Here is a 4,984-nt window from a genome sequence, read left to right on the forward strand (position 1 = left end):
TTACCATTCCAGTGGGAAACATAACTCTGAGTTTCATGATGTTCATGTTTACACTCTCAGCAAAAACATTACACTACTGCAGTTTTTCTTTTTCTTCTTCAGTGAATGAATTCACATTTACAGCAGTTAGATTCAGTTTAATTCTGCAGTCAAGCATACTTACAAATCAATACTTTTGGCCAGGAAAAAAATCACACAGCAATGACCTTTTAATTTATAAGCACCAAGTCATCCAGTGAGTGGAAAATGCAATGCACGAAGCTAGACGCCTTAGCAAACCATTCTTGGATTTGACGACTCTTATCATAGTGAGTTTTGCTCAGGTGCTGTCTCTCAGGATACATTTAGGGAAATTTTTATTCCAACCTTCTGATTATTATTTTTTTTTTTGAGCCAGAAGAAACACCAATGTAAACTAAAGTATCATATTACAGCTAACAATAGTATTTTTCTTTTTTTATATCATCACTGGAGTATGTACAATATATTTAAAGCACAGCAATGATTTTCACATTCCCAATGGACTGAACAGAAATCAGCTGTAAATTCAACGGGAAAAAATTACATCTTCCCTTAGGTTAATCAACATAGCTCACATTTCCTGCTTCCAGGTTCCTGCCCCCGGGAGCATCTGTCAAGGCTGAGTCAGCACCTTCCCCTGCAAAACTAGTAAACATGGTAGAAGACATTTAATTTTGTCATCTACCTAGGCACCCAGGACTATTATGCAAATAAGACAGCACAAGAACAGACCACAGCAGCAGTGCTAATACTCTAAGTGATCTTTCAGTGTAATTAGAATTTGTTTCACCACACTAATTTGACATGGCAAATTAGTGTAGCTAAGATAAGGGGGTTTTGCAGAGCCAAAGCTCTGTTACGTACACAGAAACTTGCCAGTAAGTCCACTTGCACGTGGGAGTTGTGTAATGTTGTAGAGAAGTGACAATTAGCAAAAGCTCTAGAAAATATCAGTTTGTTTTATTTTTAATCTGGTAATTTGACAGGTTATATTTCTTCCTGTGATGACATTACATGCGATTGCTTAGAGATCTGAGCCTGCACGCTAACGAGAAATCCTTCATGACTCAGGATAAACTATGTTGTACCACAATTATACAAGTTTAATCACGTCTGGCCCAGTGGTGTGGCAGCACCATGCTATGCTGCCACATGAGAGTAAAGGGGCATCTTCAAGACCGCTAGTCCACAGGAAGCTGTAGATGAAAGCCACTCCACTCCAATCCACGGAGCAATGCTGATAGCAGCCTTGGTGAAAGTCATGTGATGGAGCAAAATAGTGGGCACCACCCCGGGATGGCTGCTTTTTCCAAGTCTTGCTTGCTTCGGAGCTTTCTCCAGGCAGAAGTGTTTTACAATATGTGCCAGCTTCCTTCCAGCACCGGAGCAGTCCAGAAACTCTCAGGATTTAGAAAGCGTGGCCAGATCAGCAAACAATTTGAGACAGATTTCAGCAAAGGTAGACTGGCTGCGGGCAAGGATGCTCATCCAAACTATTTTGAATCTAAAATGGAGGTTTGAGATAGTTTTTTACATACTAAGAACTATTTATCTCTAATTTGTAGATAAACAAGTGCCAACTGACCTGGGACAGAATATGCTGCGTATTTGAGCCTTCCGCAATCATCAGCCAACAGCGAGTGGATGGCTACATGTGCTGTTATGCGTCTTTTAACTGAATCACAAATCCACACGCTATCCCAAAGTGCTTCTTCCTTCTCCGTCTGACACTCCCTGAAGGACAAGGGCATTATAAGCTAATTATTTGATTGTACTGATCCATAAATACAGCCTGTACATCTGGCTGGGACACTATTCTTATTCTGTACTTTTCATGTTATATATCTGAATCAGAACACAGGGTATACATAGCACAATGGAAATTGTTTATAGGGTTTATCAGCTGTGTTGTACAGTTGGGGTATATTTGCATTGAGATTTTAAAGGAAGGAAGAAAGGTAAGCTAGACAGATAACACTGGTAAATTACCTGTAGTTTCAATTATACATTTGCTCCTGTAATGCTTGACACTGTAAAGATAATCTTTTATACATTGATTAAAAATGTCAAGGAAGCCAATTCTGGATTGGACAGCTGGAATAAGGCACATGGTACACAAGGAGAGGCTCATGTATAGAAAAGCATGAGTCTATATACACGCACACCTCCCCTCATATAAAACAAATAGTATTCATTCATATTATGTGTGTGTGTGTATAAACACTGACCATGTGCAGCCTGAAAACCCATAAGCAGAGAGGCTGAAAGTTTGTCTGCAGGTCCATGAGGACCTTTCAGAAAAGAAAGAGAAAAATAGCCAGGAATTTAAGCTGCCCTTAGTACTTGGAGACCCTCCATCAATTTCTTCCAGTTCTGCACAGCTCAAAGGGGTAGAATTGGACTCTCTTCTATTTAGTAGACTGTGAGCCAACACTTACCCTGTGCAACCCCAATGACTTCAAAAATAGACTTCTTTGGGAGGAATCCCTGTGGCACCTGACTCCTACTAATCTCAAGGGCTTTCTGGGTGGAGCTAGGAAGTTGCCTTTACACACACTTATAGGGCAGCAAAAAAAGGAAAACCTTCCCTCTCCTATTGTAAGTGTCTCCTTGCTAAGCCTTGGGACTGATGCTCCATAAGGCCTTGAATGGTAGGATTGGGAACCTCAGGGATTCCCTAACAACTGCATAGTAGGAATTGTACAGAAGTAGTTCCTACAAGCGGAGCAGAAGCTCAAATAGAAAAGGTCCACTTCTGCCCTCAGTCACACCCATACAACTTCCCTGATTTTATATTCGTGCTTCCTACTATTTTTAGAGAGATTTTACCACATTTTTATTTTTGTTCTTCTTTTCTACTTACAGGAAAGATGAGGTTTCCCTTGCTAGTTCAGTGCCAGAGAAAAGAGTATCACTCAGGTGGTCCTGGTTCCTAGTCCCAAGGATAGCTGGTCAAAAATGTCAGTCTATCTACACAAACACACATACAAATAGAATCTCTCTTTACATTTCTGATGATAAAAAATTCCCAGACTATGACTGGCCTCTCATTAACCAAGTAATCCTCACACTTTTAAGGATAAAAAAGTTAGTTCTGATCTCGGAGGAGAAAAGGTACTTTTAAAAAAGTAAATGCAACTAAAAGCTGGTCAAGCAGGGGGGGATATATTATTCATCATAATGTGCGCCATAAAATGCCTTTTTAGAGACAGAGAAAAACGCCATATTTTAGGGAATGTTTCATGGTGAGTAAGAGGGTTAAATAAACAAATGATAATAACACCAATCAAACCTCTTTGCTTAAAGCCTGCAGAGTCAATCTGCTTCTGACTGTGGAGCTACCAACCAGCACAGGCAAACTAATTAGACACAGTCAAACACTTAGGCAATCACACCTTGTGAATGTAAGCGTCTTCCTGTCATTTGGCAAGTCTCTCAGCTGCCTCTGAGCGTGAGACAACAAATCCCCTGAAAACAAGTTCCTCGCTCTCCCTGTTAGTGAGATCTAACAGAGCACAATGGCTGGAGGTGAAAGGTGACAGTCTAGTCAGGTAATGACATCGTCTTGAACAGCCCACATTAAAATAGTGGCACTTGTTTAGACTAGCCTATTTGCACCTACCTGCAGAGGGCCTTTTTAATGTAATTATTAGCCTCTGCGGCCTTGCTTAGGATTTGAAAATATCATTCATTTTCATCTCGCTTCAGCTACCGCTGCTATCTCCTATTCAGTCTCAGTCACCTCATCTCCCCACAACTAAGTGTAGAAACGGAGGCAGATGAGAAGAGCTGAATTAACAAGAACAAGTTGGCAGGTGAGCTATGTGACAACAACAAAAAAACCTAAAAGATTTGACAATATATTCTAATCACTACCTGACTGCAGCAATACTGAAGACATTGAAATGGCTTTCTTAGGAAAACAGAAAAGATACCATGATAATGGTCTAACTCTGCTAGTGAGAAAGCAAAGAGGTCAGGAGCTGATCCTCATGAACTGTAGAAGAAACATTTAATTATTCTCTTTTCGAATGTTCTTATTTTTTCTTGTTTTAAACTATTCTCTATTGACAGGGTGTGATAGTAGGTATAGTATTGTAACCCTTGTGCCCGTCAGAGTTGGCAGCAACAAGGGCCGGGTTCAGTATCTAGGGGTTCCATTCCAATAACACAATGCAAAACCGGCTCGAGCCCCCACCCAGTAACCTGGGACAAATATATACCACCCCCGCTGGGCGCCTCCAAGAGGCAATACTTCCCCTCTCGCAAGTACCTAGTCTGAGTGTAGCAAAGCCTTTTAATAATAGAGAGAAACAATGTGGCATTATGTTGGGGAAACACCACCACCAGGATTCCTAACACAACCCATGAGCAAAAACCCACCCCAAGCAAATTCGGCTGTGTCCTTTCCCTTTGGTTCTTGAGTCCAGCAACCCAAAATCACCCAAAGTCCCAAAAGTCCAACACCCCAAAAGTCTCTGTCCCTGGTCAGTGCAGCCCCAGAGTTCAAAAGTTTATCTGCAGAATTTTACCTCCCAACCTGGGTGGAGATGGGGCGGGGTTAAGGGGCATCTTACGTGGTCCAAAGCCAATTGCCCCACCTCTCCATGGGGCTCCACACCGCTCCACCAGCCGTCCCATGAATCTCTCCGCTCTGCCAGCCGCTCCCATGAGCTGCTCCAGGCATCCCACAAACTGCTCCGCTCTACCAGCCACTCTGCTCTGCCAGCCGTCCCATGAGCCACTCCAGCCATCCCGCGAACTGCTCTGCTCCAAGAGCTACTGTGCTCTGCCAGCCATCCCGCAAATTTGCTCCGCAATATATCTTCAGGTTTCAGAGTAGCAGCCATGTTAGTCTGTATTCACAAAAAGAAAAGGAGTACTTGTGGCACCTTAAAGACTAACATTTATTTGAGCATAAGCTTTCGTGCCACTGAATGTATCTGATGAAGTGAGCTGTAGC

General features: G+C 42.2%; 1 long non-coding RNA gene across 1 annotated transcript; it reads right to left on the reverse strand.

Moving 5' to 3' along the window:
* Window positions 1-791: 791 nt before the first annotated feature.
* Window positions 792-2,967, reverse strand: LOC122461561. The gene is made up of 3 exons (XR_006283513.1): window positions 2,885-2,967; window positions 1,607-1,755; window positions 792-1,525 (listed from the first exon to the last, which is right to left on the reverse strand). It is a non-coding gene; the product is annotated as an uncharacterized LOC122461561 (long non-coding RNA).
* Window positions 2,968-4,984: the final 2,017 nt, after the last annotated feature.

Source organism: Chelonia mydas, chromosome 8 (genome assembly GCF_015237465.2).
Source record: "Chelonia mydas isolate rCheMyd1 chromosome 8, rCheMyd1.pri.v2, whole genome shotgun sequence".
NCBI lineage: Eukaryota > Metazoa > Chordata > Testudines > Cheloniidae > Chelonia > Chelonia mydas.